The sequence below is a fragment of the Bufo gargarizans genome, chromosome 9 (assembly GCF_014858855.1).
Source record: "Bufo gargarizans isolate SCDJY-AF-19 chromosome 9, ASM1485885v1, whole genome shotgun sequence".
NCBI classification, from domain to species: domain Eukaryota; kingdom Metazoa; phylum Chordata; class Amphibia; order Anura; family Bufonidae; genus Bufo; species Bufo gargarizans.
Genome location: NC_058088.1, coordinates 76008055 through 76029379, shown reverse-complemented (window position 1 = coordinate 76029379; position 21325 = coordinate 76008055). Strand labels below are relative to the sequence as shown.

Genomic DNA, 21325 nt, shown 5'->3' with positions numbered 1-21325 from the left:
GCAGTGGTGGGTGACGTGAAGCCTCATTCTCTGCTATGACATGCAGACTGATTCTCTGCTGACATGAAGCCAGATTGTCTGTTACGGGACCTCTCTGCTCTGCCTGTGTGCTAGGCCTAAATATATGCCAATGGACTGTTGCAGTGGTGGGTGACGTGAAGCCTCATTCTCTGCTATGACATGCAGACTGATTCTCTGCTGTCATGAAGCCAGATTGTCTGTTACGGGACCTCTCTGCTCTGCCTGTGTGCTAGGCCTAAATATATGCCAATGGACTGTTGCAGTGGTGGGTGACGTGAAGCCTCATTCTCTGCTATGACATGCAGACTGATTCTCTGCTGACATGAAGCCAGATTGTCTGTTACGGGACCTCTCTGCTCTGCCTGTGTGCTAGGCCTAAATATATGCCAATGGACTGTTGCAGTGGTGGGTGACGTGAAGCCTCATTCTCTGCTATGACATGCAGACTGATTCTCTGCTGTCATGAAGCCAGATTGTCTGTTACGGGACCTCTCTGCTCTGCCTGTGTGCTAGGCCTAAATATATGCCAATGGACTGTTGCAGTGGTGGGTGACGTGAAGCCTCATTCTCTGCTATGACATGCAGACTGATTCTCTGCTGACATGAAGCCAGATTGTCTGTTACGGGACCTCTCTGCTCTGCCTGTGTGCTAGGCCTAAATATATGCCAATGGACTGTTGCAGTGGTGGGTGACGTGAAGCCTCATTCTCTGCTATGACATGCAGACTGATTCTCTGCTGACATGAAGCCAGATCCTCTGTTACGGGAGCTCTCTCCTCTGCCTGGGTGCTGGGCCTAAATTTATGACAATTGACTGTTGCAGTGGTGGGTGACGTGAAGCCTGATTCTCTGCTATGATATGAAGACTGATTCTCTGCTGACATGAAGCCAGATTGTCTGTTACGGGACCTTTCTCCTCTGCCTGGGTTCTGGGCCTAAATTTATGAAAATTGACTCTTACAGTGGTGGGTGACGTGAAGCCTGATTCTAGGCTATGATATGAAGACTGATTCTCTGCTGACATGAAGCCAGATTGTCTGTTACGGGACCTTTCTCCTCTGCCTGGGTTCTGGGCCTAAATTTATGAAAATTGACTCTTACAGTGGTGGGTGACGTGAAGCCTGATTCTCTGCTATGATATGAAGACTGATTCTCTGCTGACATGAAGCCAGATTCTCTGTTACGGGACCTCTCTCCTCTGCCTGGGTGCTGGGCCTAAATTTATGACAATGGACTGTTGCAGTGGTGGCTGACGTGAAGCCTGATTCTCTGCTATGACATGCAGACTGATTCTCTGCTGTCATGAAGCCAGATTGTCTGTTACGGGACCTCTCTGCTCTGCCTGTGTGCTAGGCCTAAATATATGCCAATGGACTGTTGCAGTGGTGGCTGACGTGAAGCCTCATTCTCTGCTATGACATGCAGACTAATTCTCTGCTGACATGAAGCCAGATTGTCTGTTACGGGACCTCTCTCCTCTGCCTGGGTGCTGGGCCTAAATTTATGACAATGGACTGTTGCAGTGGTGGCTGACGTGAAGCCTGATTCTCTGCTATGACATGCAGACTAATTCTCTGCTGACATGAAGCCAGATTGTCTGTTACGGGACCTCTCTCCTCTGCCTGGGTGCTGGGCCTAAATATATGCCAATGGACTGTTGCAGTGGTGGCTGACGTGAAGCCTCATTCTCTGCTATGACATGCAGACTAATTCTCTGCTGTCATGAAGCCAGATTGTCTGTTACGGGACCTCTCTGCTCTGCCTGTGTGCTAGGCCTAAATATATGCCAATGGACTGTTGCAGTGGTGGGTGACGTGAAGCCTGATTCTCTGCTATGACATGCAGACTGATTCTCTGCTGACATGAAGCCAGATTGTCTGTTACGGGACCTCTCTGCTCTGCCTGTGTGCTAGGCCTAAATATATGCCAATGGACTGTTGCAGTGGTGGGTGACGTGAAGCCTCATTCTCTGCTATGACATGCAGACTGATTCTCTGCTGACATGAAGCCAGATTCTCTGTTACGGGACCTCTCTCCTCTGCCTGTGTGTGTGCTGGGCCTAAATATATGCCAATGGACTGTTGCAGTGGTGGCTGACGTGAAGCCTCATTCTCTGCTATGACATGCAGACTAATTCTCTGCTGACATGAAGACAGATTCTCTGTTACGGGACCTCCCTCCTCTGCCTGGGTGCTGGGCCTAAATATATGCCAATGGACTGTTGCAGTGGTGGCTGACGTGAAGCCTCATTCTCTGCTATGACATGCAGACTGATTCTCTGCTGACATGAAGCCAGATTCTCTGTTACGGGACCTCTCTCCTCTGCCTGTGTGTGTGCTGGGCCTAAATATATGCCAATGGACTGTTGCAGTGGTGGCTGACGTGAAGCCTCATTCTCTGCTATGACATGCAGACTGATTCTCTGCTGACATGAAGCCAGATTCTCTGTTACGGGACCTCTCTCCTCTGCCTGTGTGTGTGCTGGGCCTAAATATATGCCAATGGACTGTTGCAGTGGTGGGTGACGTGAAGCCTCATTCTCTGCTATGACATGCAGACTAATTCTCTGCTGACATGAAGCCAGATTCTCTGTTACGGGACCTCTCTCCTCTGCCTGTGTGTGTGCTGGGCCTAAATATATGCCAATGGACTGTTGCAGTGGTGGCTGACGTGAAGCCTCATTCTCTGCTATGACATGCAGACTAATTCTCTGCTGACATGAAGACAGATTCTCTGTTACGGGACCTCTCTCCTCTGCCTGGGTGCCGGGGCCTAAATATCTGAGAATGGACTGTTCCAGTGGTGGGTGACGGGAAGCCAGATTCTCTGCTATGGAACCTCTCTCCAATTGATTTTGGTTAATTTTTATTTATTTAATTTTTATTTTAATTCATTTCCCTATCCACATTTGTTTGCAGGGGATTTACCTACATGTTGCTGCCTTTTGCAGCCCTCTAGCTCTTTCCTGGGCTGTTTTACAGCCTTTTTAGTGCCGAAAAGTTCGGGTCCCCATTGACTTCAATGGGGTTCGGGTTCGGGACGAAGTTCGGATCGGGTTCGGATCCCGAACCCGAACATTTCCGGGATGTTCGGCCGAACTTCTCGAACCCGAACATCCAGGTGTTCGCTCAACTCTACTTATTAAACCTAAAGGGGTGGAATATTGAATCCAGCCAGCAAAGGAGGCAATATGGACAATCACAATACATTAGATAATGTCTGGTGTTAACTTTCTCTACATGATAACTGTAATTTGCTGAAAGGGGTTGTCCAAGATAATTAAAAATTATGTTATCACTGCAGCCATCTACTGTCCTCAGCAGTCTAGTCTATCACTGAGGACAGTGATTGGATGCAGCCATGACATTCTGTACACCTCCACCTATGTCAGTGCGCAGGTCACCGATACTGTCACTGCTGGTAGACCACTGAGGACAGTGGTTGGCTGCTGTGGTCACATGCTGTATACTGGCCCATCACTGCTGCTGCTTGCAAACAAACAGTGGTGGCAAGCCTGGATTAGCACCACAGAGAACCTTAGAGAACCCTATTAAGGCCTCTTAAATATAAGAGAAATGTTGGCCGAAACAGACAATTTCAACAGGACAAGCCATCTGTCTTATTGGTATGGGGGCCTCCCAAATGTCCCCCGACGGATGAATCCGGAGTAAGGAGGGGTCTGGTGTGGGTCCGATCCTTCAGCTCTTAGGGGAGATAAGCTGCAGCCAGAGGTATCATTGACAACAATTGGTTGAGAAGTTGAGAAGATCGGCTGTCAGCTCAGCAAGCATCCAGCTGACATGTAGTGAAAGTGGGCACCATCATCTACCCTACAGTGCACCGAATGCCCACTCAGGCTCAGGAGAATAGATTGGATGCAAAACTTGTGACATAAAACCCCAACCAGTTTGCAAAAGTCTTGCAGCTTAAAACAATAAACCACAAGATTTATCACCGAGGAACCATTTAGCTGACAGTGGCAGATTGTTATCCCTTTAAACAAATAGTGCTGTGTTTGTGTGAAGCGGAGACTGTTTCATGTTAATAAGCTGTTTAATTGTAGCAAATGTTCAGACTGTTCACTTCTCTGTGAACCCGGGCAGTTTTCATGGCAACCCCTCACTAGAGAGCATGATGCAGCTCAGCTCCCAGTAATAATGGCAGGATCCTCAAGAGCAGATTGACAGTGTCAGTGTCTGACCCGCAGGATGCACTGCGGTATTTCAGAGCCCATTGCACGGTAAATCATCGTATTTAAACAATATATATTTTACATTAACATGATAATAAGTTGCACCATGCAGGTGTGAACTGAGGTGGTCTCGGGACCCCGGGACTAGTGGTGTCAATAAAAAAATTTAATTGCCAAATCATCAAAAGCCGTAAGTGAGAAAGTAATCTGCTCCAATGACTGCTTCATGCAGAGGTATACCAGTGGCCGCTTCATTCTGCACGAGCCGCAAGGGGGCACACGTAGAAGCCGTTCTCCCTATCACTGCTTATAGTCCAAATATTAAAAACAATTGCCCACGTTGTAATTTGCACATTTTAAAAAAGTTGACCATTTTCTGTTGAAATTTTATTCAAAAATGGCATAAACCGGTGTGTAATGGCATATAAAACTCAAAAAATCCTTTTGGCAGCCTTCACACTTGGTTCCCTTGTATAAACGCTGGCTGCAGCCACGATATACCCACATGACTCCCCCCACAACCAAGGGTGTAGCTATAGGGGGTGCAGATGTAGCAGTTGCTACCGGACCCAGGAGCCTGAGGGGGTCCAAGACCCTTGTGCCGCATAAGAAGAGCAATATTATACAAGGTGCATGCTGGTCAAGTTACACCTCTGGCTGGAGGGAAGGAGTTAGGTCAAGAATTTGGCATGGTGGGTGGGTTTCTTTTTACATTTTTGCCTCAGGCAGCATGAAGGCTATGTGTCCCCCTGCCCCTGGCCACAAAGCACTGAGGGAAGGGGGGCCCAAGCTGAACTCTTGCACAAGGGCCCATGAGCCTTTAGCTACGCCCCTGCCCCCAGCCACTTCCTCCTCTGCACTGGAACTAAAAGCGTTCGCCACATGTGCAGATACCAGTAGCATCCTGGGAGCCATGGACACTGGTATGGCTGGATATATATATATATCTCATATCGCTACAGTATTTTTGTGCACCTTTGTTTTTTGTTTTTGACAAACCTGCAGGGGAAGAATACTTACCTGCTTCCAGGCACTGGCTCCCCTCTCCTTCTATGCCCAGGCCTTGGCTGCTCCACTGCATTCCCAGGATGTAAACTTCGGTTTTGACACGGCCCCTGCAACCAGTCACTGGCCACAACAGTGACTGCTCGCCTTGCGTCATGACAAATAGTCACATGATCCCAGGGGAGCAGATCACTGCTACGGCCAGCGATTGGCTGCAGCGATGTTAAAGCGGAAGTTCACATCCTGGGAACACAGCGGAGCAGCCAATGGCGAGGAGAAAGGAGTGAGGAGCCAGCTCCAGAAAGCAGGTAAGTATGCTCCCCTTTGCAGGTATGCCCAAGGGGGGGGGGGGGGGGGGGTGGTCTTTCCCCCCTCCAAAAAAAGTGCAGAAACCCTTTACATTCTGCAATCTTTTCTCCATACACCCTTCATAAACTCATCTTAGAGGATAGATAACCACAGAGCTCAAAATGCAATACATTGCAATGCAAGTCTTTGGAGCAATTTCAGTTGTGTGACTTTTTACCTATAGGGACTTTGAATACAAGGCACCCAGAGCTGCAGATTTCACATAATAATGGGGTGTTTTACATAATTCACAAAAATTTAATCCTATATAACGTCGCACTGCAAGCTACCTGTAGTGCTGTGGAGAGAGCAACTGGGTTAGACCACAAGGTACTGTACTGAATAAGGGCTACCAAGGCAGTTAAGTCTACAGTCATGTGAAAAAATTAGGACACCCTTTGAAAGCATGTGGTTTTTTGTAACATTTTTAATAAAAGGTTATTTCATCTCCGTTTCAACAATACAGAGAGATTAAAGTAATCCAACTAAACAAAGAAAACTGAAGAAAAGTCTTTTCAAGATCTTCTGTAAATGTCATTCTACAAAAATGCCTATTCTAACTGAGGAAAAAGATAGGACACCCTCACATGTATTCCCTCTTAAATTGGCTCAGATCTCACACAGGTATATCACACCAGGTGCACATAATTAGTAGATCGTTACTCTGCATGTTGAATGAGGCTTGCCCTATTTAAACCTCAGACATTTAGTTTGGTGTGCTCCTGACTGTTGAAGTGAGAGTGAGCACCATGGTGAGAGCAAAAGAGCTGTCAGAGGACTTCAGAAAAAAGATTGTAGAAGCCTATGAGTCTGGGAAGGGATTTAAAAAGATCTCAAAAGATTTTGAAATCAGCCATTCCACTGTCCGGAAGATAGTCTACAAGTGGAGGGCTTTCAAAACAACTGCCAACATGCCCAGGACTGGTCGCCCCAGCAAGTTCACCCCAAGAGCAGACCGCAAGATGCTAAAAGAGGTCTCCAAAAACCCTAAAGTGTCATCTCGAGAACTACAGCAGGCTCTGGCTACTGTTGATGTAGAAGTACATGCCTCTACAATCAGAAAGAGACTGTACAAGTTTAACTTGCATGGGAGGTGTGCAAGGAGGAAACCTTTGCTTTCCAAGAGAAACATCGAGGCCAGACTGACATTTGCCAGAGATAAAGTTGACAAAGACCAGGACTTCTGGAATAATGTTCTTTGGACAGATGAGTCCAAAATTGAATTATTTGGACACAACAGCAGAGGACATGTTTGGCGTAAACCAAACACAGCATTCCAAGAAAAGAACCTCATACCAACTGTGAAGCATGGAGGTGGAAGTGTCATGGTTTGGGGCTGCTTTGCTGCAGCAGGACCTGGTCAGCTCACCATCATAGAATCCACGATGAATTCTACTGTGTATCAGAAGGTGCTTGAAGAACATGTGAGACCATCAGTTAGAAAATTAAAGCTGAAGCGGAACTGGACCATGCAACATGACAATGACCCAAAACATACTAGTAAATCAACCAAAGATTGGCTGAAAAAGAAGAAATGGAGAGTCCTGGAATGGCCAAGTCAAAGTCCAGATTTGAATCCCATTGAGATGCTGTGGGGTGACTTGAAAAGGGCTGTACGTGCAAGAAACCCCTCAAACATCTCACAGCTGAAAAAGTTCTGCATTGAGGAGTGGGGTAAAATTTCCTCAGACCGATGTCGAAGACTGGTAGATGGCTACAAGAACAGTCTCACTGCAGTTATTTCAGCCAAAGGAGGTAACACTCGCTATTAGGGGCAAGGGTGTCCTATCTTTTTCCTCAGTTAGAATAGGCATTTTTGTAGAATGACATTTACAGAAGATCTTGAAAAGACTTTTCTTCAGTTTTCTTTGTTTAGTTGGATTACTTTAATCTCTCTGTATTGTTGAAACGGAGATGAAATAACCTTTTATTAAAAATGTTACAAAAAACCACATGCTTTCAAAGGGTGTCCTAATTTTTTCACATGACTGTAAGCTATGGTGGATAAGGCCACTGCCATGAGCACAACTTGGAATATTTTAAAAGAATGCAAATTTATAAAGAAGGAGGCAAAATGAGCCGGGACCTGTAAAAATGGTCTTCATTGTGGGTGAAGTGTTTAACGGGTTGTAATAGTTGATACAGGGTCTCTTTAAAGGTCTGTCACTCTTGCCAAACATCCTACACAAGAGGAGTCAGGGTGGAAGCAGGATATTCACATGATACAGTTGGCATCATAGAACTCAATGTAAGCTGTCACTGTTGAGCAGCATGTGTCTATTGGTCTTATTTGTTAATTACGTCCCCCTATGCAAACCTGACATCTGTAAGTGGATTACACATCAAGTGCGATGAAGACAATACATCTTATATATCACCCTTCTTAATATGAACGGCATGATAACGTGACGTTTTGATTGCAGGTTCGTATTGAGCAAGCAACACATGTAATGATATCATGTAGAAATTCAATCATTTTATTGCAGCCAATTTTCATTTTGCCCACAAATCCTCCTGGCAGAGGCACATTCTGTTTACCAGTGTACCCGTATTATTATGTGAAAGTAATGGGTTTGCTGAAGTGAATGATGGAATCATGTTGCTGTAAAGAACAATCAGACCTCAGATTACTATGTCGCTAAGACAAGTGTGAAGCCTTCTAAAGATGTGCGCTAAGCCATTAACAGAATTAAAGAACATGATGGCTTATCACATTCTGTATTGAATCTATTAGAGTATTAGATGATCAGGAAGGCACTCATCAAGGTGACTACTCGCCAATGTACTGCAAGGAGTTTGCCGCAATTTCAAGACAGATGCAAATGAGGTACTTGACACAAAAATGAAGAGAAATTGACTTTGAGACCAGCCCAAAATGTCTGAATGTGGACCATTGCCAAACTGCATCATAGTCCTACATTTTAGGAAAATAAACTGGCATTTAGGGGATGGTATATAGAGAAGATGAAGATGTGTGTATAATCAGTATTCAAGTGGTATTGTTATTTTGGCAGCTCGTGCCTGCGGCTGGCCTGCTATATCCGGTCAGTATGGGAGCCACTACTCTCACTCTGTCCATTTATTGAACTTCACCTCTTTCTGAAGTACTACACGAGTTAATACCCTCCTCAGCTCTGTTTGCTGCTGCTAGGCTGCTTTCAATTTGATAATCGGCTTCTGCTATATATACTTCCTTGCCTGAACAATAAGGTTCCTAGGTTGCTAGTTCCTTGCTAAGGTGTTTGTTCTTGTTGTCTGTTCATGTACCAAACTCTGCTTGTTTACAGCATTCTGACCCTCTGCTGCTTCACCTGTGCATGTTTACTGTAATGATCACCTGCTGCCAGCCCTGACTTCACACCTGTTTCACAGATTTGCATGAACTCTGCCTGCCCTGACCTTGGTCTGTTACATACTACATGTTTTGCCTGACCCCTCGGTGCTCAGCACCATTGTCTCTGATTCCCATAGGTCAGCTCTCAGCCACACCAGGACTCCTTCAATAGGTAGTGGCCTTTTGGCTCCCCTTCAGTGAAGTCCAGATTCCTGTCTAGATCTAGCTTGGTCAACCTATTCTCATATTACTGATGCTTTCAGCAGAATATTATTTATGGGAGCTCCTTTGTCTGCAGCTGAAGTACCACAAAAGGGGTTAAAGGGGCTACCCCATGAACACACCCGAGACCATATGCCTGAGCAGTGAGGGACCCTGAAGCAGGGCCAGGGGGTTCGGCGTATTTATCTTCTTTTATGCCAATTTTCTGGGGGCTGGCATAGATTTCAGTTTAGGTGCATGGACTGCCTAAATTAGGTGCAGCCTCCCTGCAGCCCACAGGCATATCGTAGAATGGCATAAAAACACAGGTCTATGATGAATTCCCACCAATGTCCCCAAAAATACATCTGAAATGATCTCAGACCCAGATGATAGAATACTTCAAATGTGTAAAGTGCATGTAGGATCTGCAGATATCAGACTATGCCCCGTTCAGTATGGTAATAGGTATGCAATATTTACCATTTATCTTTTAATCTAATTATCAAGTGCAATAAGAAGGATTATTATCTCATATATTATGAAACTTAAAATACAAGTTCAGACCCAATTAAGCTTTCATAGCGCCAATATATAAATTTGATTTATTTATATGTGTAATAAAGATCAACATAATTAGCATATGGCAGAACTGTAGAAACGCAAATTAATTGCCGACAGAAGCAGAAAACTGGGTTTTTGCAGAAATCCTTACGCGCAATAAACTATAAAACGTTACTACTTTTAATAATCTTTTCCATGTTGTTTTACTTTAATTAATTACACTGAGATCTCCTTATTTGCCGTTAACATACTTGAGCAAACAGACTGGATGGACGACACAGAACATTTGGACATCTCTGTGTATTTTCTTCCAAGTTTATTGGCTAATGGAAATGAAATTGGTTTACTTAATATTTTATGTATAGCGGTTTAAATAAATGTTTGGTATACAAGATTGGATCTGCTCCATCAAGTTTTCAATTTTTTAAGTGGATTCCCATTTATTTTCTATGCAAGCGTCTGATGGACTTTCACCAAGCGGAATATTATTTTGACAGATTTAAAGCAGTGCTAGCTCTGGAGGACTTTTTAGTTTTTCCTATGTGTCAGTATCTTAAAAATGTCTTAAAGAGGTTGTGCCACTAATGTAAATGTATCCCGCCCAACAGATATCTCTCTGATAGCAATTTCTCCAAATACCACCATTTATCAAAACTGCCATATTCTAAGGTTATTAATCTACCATTGGACCCTGTGACAAATCTCTTTGGTGACATCCTGCATTGGAACCTTGTAATCTAGGAGATAGAAAGTGTCACTGGTAAGAACAAGGGACGTGGTTGGTGTCACGTGATCTGCTGATGTCAGGACACATGACAAACCAGGAAGTATGATAAAAGCATGGGAGAAAAGAGAAAACTATAAGTGAGGTAAATCTGAAAAAACAAAAACAAGGAGTAATAGGAGAAAAGTAGTTCATGGCACAACCGCTTTATAGACCTTCAACCTCTCCTGTCTTGTCTGTTTTAGCAACTACGTGCATTCCCCAAGTAATAACAATTCTGGAACAACTATTCTTATGGCTCTATGTTGAGCCATTCCTTTATTATTTCTGTTGGATATAACCAGTTGGGATTGTGTCTCTGCACGGTCTGACACAGCCTTAACTGGTAACTCCCATCTGGACCTTCATTACTACATGGGGAATGGAAGTAGTTACTAAAACAGACATGTCAGGAGACTGGTCTTCTTTAAGTCATATATTTCCATGTTTAGGACAAATTCCTTGTCCAGCATCATTTACTTGGCGCTGGTCAGTATAAATCAGGGACCACATTTAAACTATTGCTCTGGGATTCTATATTCATATATGACTATGGTACTGATAAAAAAAATTTAATGCTGATTAGTTGTTGGTTATGCTATAGTAAACTATTTTTGAAAACTATACATTAAAGTAAGAAATATAAATGGAGCAATTTCCTAAAGGAAAAATTTCGTTAAGCTCTCATTCTTCCATTAGAGGGCTGGATATTAAAGGGGCTATCACTTTCAAAATATGTTATAGAGTAGGAGATGATGAGCAAATTGATGTATAGTTTTATAAAAAAACATTCAGTATAACTCGTCATAGCATTTAGGAGTCATGTGGGGGAGGAGGGTCCGAATCAATGATTGACAGCTATCACTAAATGCAGTCGTACAAGGATGGCTGTCAATCATTGAGTCCCTCCACCCCCTAAACTCCAAAGTATAGAAATAAACTATTTTTTTTAGTCAAGTAAATACAAGTTATACTAAATCTTTTCTCACAAAACTATACATTAATCTACTTAGCTCCACGAGCCTTATAAAATGCTGCTGGTAGACTGGATCATATTTTCCTGTTTAGTGATCATAGCCGGCATGTCTACTTTTTGAGTGAGTCTTCCTACATAATGTCCTATATTTGCCTCAGCCTCCCCAGTCTATTTAGATGAAGTGAGCAGAAACCATACACAACCTTCGGACGGGTACGACACTGTTTTTGAAAGAAAACAGCCATATTTGTCTACTCTTGGACTACGCCAATAATTCAACGCCAATATTTCTGAGGAGGTGAGTGGAGGACACCCATGAAGGAACATGGAGAAGCCTGCAGAAGGTAGTAGGTATGCTTTACTTTTTAAAGCCTTACATGTGTGGCCTACTTGATGGGTGGAATGTAAAGTACCAGCTAATTTGTGTCTTCAAGTTCTTTGAGATGTTAAATCCTGTACTGATTGCTTTTGAGTCATTATAAGTCACAATAGGAAATCAGATGCACATGTATCCAGATGTTAAGGAACTATTTCACGTTCTTGAGGCCAACATGTTGTCATGAGGTCTTTTGGAACACCGCTGGATTATTCATTGAAATAATATGGTTACAAAAATCGGTCTAATGCGTTTAGTGCATGTTAACCACGGTTGGCAATTCAGGGTTAAAGAGAACCATGTTGTATAGAAAACCTTTTTATGTTCACAAGCTGTTGGAGATAAGTCAGAATGATGTGTTCACACTTACAATTTTACCCTAGGATCCAGTGCTAGGCAAACCTGTCTACTGTTGTAAATTAGCTTAAGTGCATAGTTCTGCTATCCATTAAGCAGACTCTCCCCCCTCCCCATCCCGTTCTTGTAATTGAACACCTCTCAGTTACAGACCTCAGGCTGTCTACTAGGAATTGTAATAGCCAGGTGAAAAAAGAAGGCTTTTCTGCCTCAAAACACAGCAAATTCTCCATCTAAAACAGGGAAATGAATCTCGCAGTCCTCAATGGCACGGTATACACCAAACACAAAAACACCATTGTTTCTCAAGCTACTAGATAAATTGGAAAAGAAAAAGTCACCTGCAATCAGCACTTACTCCGGCACAATGGCGATACTAACAATTCTCGTATTATAGTCAACTTGCTTGGATCACAAAGAGAATTTTCTTGGGCCTAGACAGCGTACAAAGCTCTAATGTTTATCGTGCACTGTGTTATTATAACTAGCGTCGGGATGCGCAGAAATTTTACATATCAAAGAACATTTTTTTAAAAAAATGAAATATGATGGCAGGAGCCTTTAAAAAAGATTATCTGCTCTGGTAACAGCTTTCTATGATTAAATTCATTTATGCAGTAATTTGTCATTTACAATGCATTTAAAAACTGAAATTGAGTTGTTCCACTGAAAATTGTTTCAATATTTAACAGCTGTTCTGGCTTCTAGAGAATATTTTCTGAACATGCAAAAGACAAAATTTGGATTAAAGCAGGATTTTATTTTTTAATTTACATATGGTCAGACTCGAATTCTTTGGCACACACAGGCACGATAAGGTGCTGGTCTTTGGGATTTTCTGGTCCATTGAATGTTTTAATAATTATTTGGAGATGATTCTATGAAACTATGCTTCTTGAGAATGATGAATAAATGTGAAAATGCGGTGCCTAGGCAGCAATTGTCTGTTAGGGGGCATTCACACTACCGTATCCGTTTTGCGGGATAACCCCCTTTAAATGAGCTTGCATTTTGATTATGATATACCATATTTTTTGCCCTATAAGATGTACTTTTTTCCCCCCAAAGTGGCTGTCTTTGTACTCACCAATTCCTGGTCTTTTCCTGCAGGCACTGACCTACGCACAGCATGAGGATGTAGGCACGCTCTGTGACCTCACGCTGTGTGACGTCAGGTCACAGGTGTCTGAGCTGCAGTCTAATTAACATTGGGGATCTGATCAGAGTCCTGTTTAGGGGTCTGGTTAACATTGTGGGTCTGATTTGGGGTCTGAGCTGACTTCTGATTAACATGGGGGGGGGGGGGGTCTGAGGTCTGATTAACATTGGGGGTCTGATCAGAGGTCTGATTAACATTGGGGTCTGATCTGAGGTCTATTTAGGGGTCTGATTAACATTGGGGGCCTGAGCTGAGGTCCGATTAACACTGGGGGATCTGATCGGGGTTCTGAGCTGAGGTCTGATGAAAAATAAATTTTTTCTTATTTTCCTCTCTAAAACCTAAATGCGTCTTATGGGAAGGTGCGTCTTATACTTTAAATGACTTTAGAATTATATATATATGATCTGATTGGGGTTCTGAGCTGAGGTCTGATTAACACTGGGGGACTGATTGGGGATCGGATCTGAGGTATGATGAAAAAAAAAACTTATACTTTAAATGACTTTAGAATTATATATATATATATATATATATATATATATATATATATATATATATCAAATATTAGTGCAAAATCCTTTAAAAGCACAAGTGTCTGCATATATATGAAAGCACAGAGGGAATTCCAGTTTGAAGACTGATAGTGGCTTTAGAAGCTCTGTAGTAATGACATTTCATTATTGGTGACACTGGCACTTCACATCTTTCAAGCTTTGTCCTCTGACTGCTGGAATGCTTCCCTGTTCCCAAGATGCAGAGATTTATTCTCTAAGTTTAACACTACAGAGTAATGAAATCACTCTACAGCAGCTGACAGGTTGTGTAAGGAGAGCTCTGGGGCATCGCTAGGCATTATATCTTCTATCTGCTTTGAGTGCTGTGTCTATGAGGTACAATTAGTTTGTAAAGATCTATTTTCAATTGTCTGTCTATACAGAAGGTGTTTTAGAGAGTATGGTAAGTACATTAGGTATGGTTTTCTATGATAGAGTCCAGACATTTCACCTAAAAAAAACCTTGCCAACTCTGCAAGTAGGGAAACCACAACCAATTTTTGTGACCCATCGAAATTAGCATTTTTGCAGTTCCTTGCTTGAGCTAGATAAGATGGGTCCCAATAGAATAGGTGCAGTTCCAAGAAAAAGTAAGCAAACGTGTGTTTTTCACAGGCAAGTCAGAATCCTGATCTTAACCTTTTGTGGCAAGGCTTGACCTGATGATGAAGGCTGTGGAAGAAAGGAATCCCGGGAAATATTGATGGACTGAAACATTTGAAGTGAAGAATGGTCTAAAATTCCTCCTGAACATTGTGCAAATCCTTTTTGCAGCTATAGGAAACAATTGGTGAAAGTGATTGCTGCTAAAGGGGGGTCTACAGGTTATTAAATTGAAGGGTCCACAAATCACCCACATTTACTAATTTGATTACACCTAGACCAATAATGGATAATCCAATGTAATCAAGATGCAATCAAAGGGCAATGGGTATTGGACTATGCTTGTTGTGTGGGGTCCTATATATTGAGTCAGATTACAACAGGAATATACAGAAGAATAATGGACCAGAGTACTGTCAGATACATACAGTACAATGAGGTATATTCCATGCTGGATAAAAAGCTAATTCCTGTGCTATGAAATCTCATCATACCCTGAGACTAAACACAATGACAATGAGCAAGTTTGCAATTTCTGTAAATCCGTCACATTGTGATCCAGTCACTTCAATAACCAGACTCCAATAGGCCGTGGCTTTTGATTTGCAGCTAATTTCCTCCAGAATATAACTGTCAGCCAGATATTACAGCTTTCAACATGAGCATCCAATCCAAACACATATCGTTCACACCCAGCCTGGGAGCCTGCCCAGTCCCTTCCAACACTGCATTACAATCTAGCATTATGGTAAGGACTAATGTTTCTTTCAGGAACGGGTAATAAATACACGCAATGTCACCGCAGCATCACAATTTTCATGAATAAGACAGTTTTTTTTTAGCTCAGTTACAATGACAAGATATCATTGAAAACACATAAAACACATACATTGAGCATTAAATATATGCAAATGTATATCCATGAACAGCGCTGAGCGAATAGAAGTGGAATTCGATCTGAATTTCAGGAAAAATTCAATTTGCCACAAATCCAAATTTCTTAGCGCTTTGTGATAACAAATCCATTTTTCCTGAAATGGCAGTAAAAAAAGAAAAAAACATACCTCACCCATTTGATTGCGGAGAGGCCATTGCGATCAAGGTCATCTTGATTGAAGAAAACGTGCCAATTGTTGTGCATGCTGATGTGTTATGTCACCACATCATCACGCTGGGTGGGCGAGGTGATGTCACCGTGCCTACCAAGTGTGATGACGTGGTGATGTCACCAGGTCAGCGCGTATGAGAATTGGCACATTTTCTTCAATCAAGATGACCGTGATCTCTGCAATCAAATGGATGAAGTGAGTATGTGTTTTTTTGTTTTAACCCCTGATCAACCCCCTGATAGGTTGAATTGGATGCCATTACAATACTTTATTGTAGGGATTGTATTGAGCAGGTAATAAGCAGTGGCTGGTTTCCTCCAGACACAATTGAGACCAAAAGTTCAATCTTGGTTTCTTCAGACCAGAGAATCTTGCTTCTGACAGTCTAACAATCCTTTAAGTGCTTTTTTTGAAAACTTCATGTGTTTTTTTTATTTTTTTATTTACAGAGGAAAAGCTTCTTTCTGGCCACTCTTGGCCATAGAGCCCAGATTGGTGCAATGCTGCAATGTTGGTTGACCTTCTGGAAGTTTCTCCCATCTGCAGACAGGCACACTTGTTTTTTGGTCTCCTCTTTTACCAAGACCATTTCCCTCAGATTACTTAGTTTGGTGGGGCAGCCAGTTCTAGGAAGAGTCCTGTTTTTTCCAAAGTCTTTAATTTAAAAATTAAAGAGGCCACTTAGGAACTTTCAGTGCAGCAACATTTTTTGTACTCTTCTCTAGATGTGCCTTAACGCAATCCTGTCTCTCAGCTCTACAGGCAGTTTTTTCCTCCTTTTGCTTTGGTTTTTGCTCTGATATGCATTGTCAGCTGACTTTTTATAGACAGGATGGTGTCTTTCAATATTATGACTAATCAACTGACTACACCACAGATGGACTCCAATCAAGGTGTAGAACACCTCAAAGCTGATCAAGAGAAATGGGAGACCCTAAGGCCTCTTTCACACGAGCGTGACGGATTAGGTTCGGATGCATTCAGGGTGCGTTCAGTAAAACTCGCACCATTTTGCAAGCAAGTTCAGTCAGCTGTGTCTGCAATTGCGTTCAGTTGTTCATTTTTTTCCTGCGCAAGTGCAATGCATTTTGATGCGTTTTTCACTTGTGTGATCTAAAACTGAAGGTTTACAAACAACATCTCTTAGCAACCATCAATGAAAAATGCATTGCATCCACACTTGCTTCCGGATGCAATGCGTTTCACTGAAGCCCCAATCACTTCTATGGGACCAGGGCTGCGTGAAAAACGCAGAATATAGAACATGCTGCGATTCTCACACAACGCAGAACTGGTGCGTGAAAATGTACACAGACCCATTGAAATGAATGGGTCAGGATTCAGTGCAGGTGCTATGCGTTCACATCACGCATTGCACCCACGCGGAAAACTTGCCCGTGTGAAAGAGGCCAAAGAGCTAAATGTCAGGTGTCATAGCAAAGGGTCTGACTCTGAATACTTATGTCCATGCAAAGTTTTCATTTTTGCGTTTTTATAATTTTGAGAAAGTTTCTAAAATTCAGTTTTCACTTTGTCATTAAGGGGAATTGAGTTCAGATTGATGTGGAAATTTTTTTTTATTTATTTTAGCACAAGGCTGCAGCATAACAAAATGTGAAAAAAGTGAAAGGGTCTGAAGGCTTTCCAAATGTATTGTATGGATGTTCACAGATACTGCAATATTAAAAAGATGTGGTAGCAGAATCCACTTTCGATAGCTGGCACCGAATGCTCATTTTTATTCCCGACTACTGAGCATGCATGTGTTCTCAATGGGGAGAGGGGAATAAGCCTATGGCGGAGGCTTATCTCTCTTGAGAACAAAGGGACTCAACATGCATGATCATGCTTCCCCTTGACATAATCTGAGAGTGGGCAGACCCTCATTTAGCCAACTTTGCTCTTATGCTTAATGGGCAACTTTAGTCCTACAATGGGTAGAAACAAGACGGACTATGACAATCAGAAGGGGCTCTATACAATAACTTTTACAATGACCATAGACATTATGACAATTAAACCCTCGATATACCCTACTTATAAATGAAAAAAACTGACATTGACTAGGGACTGGACTTCAATCGTTAATCAGTATATCCTTGCAGAGGCTACTGAGTCCCTTATTTCTGCTATATTTTAACAAACCATAAAATAATGATGTGATGTCTGAATTTAGAACTGAAGAAAGAAGCACATTAGGCATCTTACATCATCTTGTGGAAATTATGGGAGAAACAAACACATCCAAAAAGGGCAGGTTAAATTCCTATTCCGATAGTCAGACTTTGCAATTAGCCAGGAATTCAGATGTTATGTTCACATTTTCACTGTGCTGTGCACTGCTGATTTTGTAGCCAACAAATAATTTTTGGTAGATGGCAAACGTAATTTAATGCAGACGGAGCTCTATAGAAAACAGATCTTATGATCTTTACTGCAGTGTATGTGTACAAATAGTTTTTTAGTTTTCTGATTTATCTACGTTTTTCAATTTGTAGAAAGTTGCCAATTTTGTAAAATTGTAATAGATCTCATGTATCATGAAATAACCAGAGACAATGTACCTAAACCTCCCAATCCAAGTTCAGCATTCATTTTGTAAGCATCCCATGGAAAATGGAGCACAGGCTCTGATTGGCTGGTTAACAAGGTCACTTTTTCTCTGGAATAGTTTTGGTGCATGAGGCTATATGGCTACTTCCCCGCATAGTATGGCTGGACACATTCTTCCAGTATTGTACTGAAAGTCAGGACACATGAGTTCAAGTATCCGCTTTTACTGTTAATGGGTTGGATTGTCACAATCTGAAAAAAAGCAGGACAATTTGTACTTGCTGTCAATTTATAATTATAGTCGAAATGTAATAAATTACATCAATTTACCTTCTACCTCTACATTAATCCAATCAGCCAATGTAATACTGACTGCAAAATACAAGCCAGATGTACGCCTAAACCAGCTGAATTTCACAGATAATGCTTAAGAGCTCCTGAAATACTCCAATCTCTTTAATGTGAGTAATACCAAAACAACGTGATAGATTCATGGTGTATTCTGGGCTCCATTGGTGTCAATTATCCAAATGATTTGACAGTTTTACTCAAGCTATCAGAGGATCCGATATATTTGGTCTGTGAACTTCAATTGCGCAAGCCATAAAATTGCTCCTTCAATTCATATTTCTCTGGCATTTCACTTTTTACATATCCCAAATGCAAACATTTAGGGGGACATTTATTAACAGATAGACAGCACAATAGGGGCATATTAAATTCAAATATTTTGTCGAACCCCAATTTGCGGAAAAATCTGCAAATTTTTCCCACTCACACCACTTTTATGAAGTGGTGAAAAAAGTGTGTTGTGGGCGGGGAGTTTAGTGTGGCTCATTTATCATTTTTCATGCCAGTTTTTCACCTAGAGAATTGTTTAATTCTATGCCAGCAAGGGAACTGGTGCAAATTTAAAGTCTATGTAGACCATTAGGGGCAAATTTTTGTTTATGATTGCATTTTACCAATTTGGGGCTAAAAATATTTTTTTCAATTGGTCTTTATTAAACATATTGAGCCGTTCTGTCACAAAGGGTTAACAGTTTTTTGTGCATCCTACGTTCACTTTCACTATGTACAGGTCAACTAATAACCCTTATCTTTAAATTACTAAGAGGTCATAAACACTTATTTAAGCTACATTCTTATCAGTACGATAAGAACTGAGCTATAATAAGTGTTTACAATATCAGAGAGCAGAAATAAGGACCCTGTCAGCTCCCCAGCTGACGGAAAAGAGAGGAAATCTAAAGGGTGCTCCTAGATCGTCTCAGCCATGTACAGAAAAAAAGACTCCATATTTTTAATAAAGACCAACTAAAAAAATGATTTTTAGCTCATAATGAGTACAATGCACTAATGTGTACATAGACTTTAAGTCTGTCACCTGCTGGAAGAAGTGCCAAACTTATGTAGAGGCCTATGTCTTAACATAACTTTGGTGCTTCCTCCAGCCAGGCAGAGAGACTTAAAGGATAACTGTCACATTTAGACCCTAATTTAAATTTTTATATATGTAGTTACTAATAACATGATATTCCAGAATCATTTACTATTAGACTGACTTACCCCATATTTAATAAGATTCAGCCCTTAGCAACCAGTCTGCATAAAACTGCAATTTCACTATTCAGTTAAGATGGCCGCCACTGCCCTCACCCTGAGGCTAATCCCGCCTGCCCTCACTAGCCAGTTACAATAGCCCCCCAAAAGTGTCAGTAACCAGAGCCCTCACCCCTAAAGGGTTAATCTCTTGCAGCACAGAGGGGTCCTCTTACCACATGTTGCTTTCATTTATACACTGAGCAGATGGCAGATCTCCCTTCCCTGGTCTGCGCTGCTTCAACTCTGCATTCTCCAGCTCTGCTGAGTGAGGGAGCGTCTGCCAAGCGCAGGGACAGGGAGAAGTGCACACAGCACAGGCACTGTTATCAGCTGCTGGGGAGGACCTGGCTTTAATCATTTACTTACAGTCCCTGCCTGTCAGTAATCTGACCTTGCACGCAGCCTGCTTCTGCGTCCTCCGTCCTTCAACACATAGACGGACCTGCATAGCAACCCTATTTTAAGCACAGGTAAAAGTAGGCAGTACAGGGAACAGAACTGTGGAATTAAGGGGTAATTGAATACACAGTGAAAAGTTGAAATAGGGCCACCAAGGAGATATTAATCACCACAATCCAATACTCCCAAAAAAAAAAACAATGACAGTTATACTTTAAGACTGGCATTAAAAACGCCTATCTAAATAAATGTTCCCCTTATTGGTTTAGTATAAACAAGGTATACTCTATCTGGCCATACACATTAGAAGAATGGTGTCCAAATCCACTGATTTCTAACATTTATGGGGCCCACCAGACTTTCCCAGCAGAAGGAAGAGAAGGATCGGGTAGTTTTATTTCAACATGCCACCACCAGAATTGCTTGGCAATGGATTACTCCCCTCTCCCCATTTTGAACACATCTCACACTTGACATGTAGAGGGCATCAGAAGAGAAAGCTTTCAACAGAATGAGCCTTTGGATGGATGCTGTATGAAGCGTATGGCCAGCTCTAATATTGTACAAAGTAATCTACACTGAAATCTTATTAATTATGTACACTTCCATTTCTTCGGTTATATCAACCTTCACAGATAATTTTACTGTTAACAACACATCTTCACCCAAAAAAGCTCTTTCTGTAATTAAAAGTAATAATTCTCATTCTGGGTGATTTTGAAGTGATTTTGTGTTGATCCAGAATTATTGCTTCATTGATGGCCTGCTTGGAAAAATCTTGTGTCTGTGGCGAGCATAAGGAAATACACTGACAGTATGGTTTATTTGATATTTTTGCTATTCCCGTTCCTATAGAACCTGCACAGAACTGTAGATTGGAGCCACAGGTGCTTTAAACCAGCTATAATTACTCTCTTATCTACAGAAACTGCAGCTGTGGCTGCCACAAATAACCACACCATCATTCGACAGATTTGCTTTTTATATTACCCTACAAATATTCCGCTCTGTTTATGCTGGCTGACAGTACTAATAGAAGGGGTGTTGCTTGACCATTTCATGGAACGTCTTCAGCGAGCCAGCTTTCCAAAGAGCTTTTAAAAAAAAAAAGTCCCTCATGAACAGCTGCTTTTAAATAGCTCTAATATTTACCAGGAAAAAGAACTAAAACTTTGGCCACCGATTTGCCAAGAAACAATAGCA

The 21325-nt window shown here is 41.8% G+C and overlaps 1 protein-coding gene across 1 annotated transcript in view; it reads right to left on the bottom strand.

Moving 5' to 3' along the window:
- Positions 1-21325, bottom strand: part of MAMLD1 (mastermind like domain containing 1) — a 228610-nt gene that overhangs the window by 161757 nt on the left and 45528 nt on the right. The window lies entirely within an intron of this gene.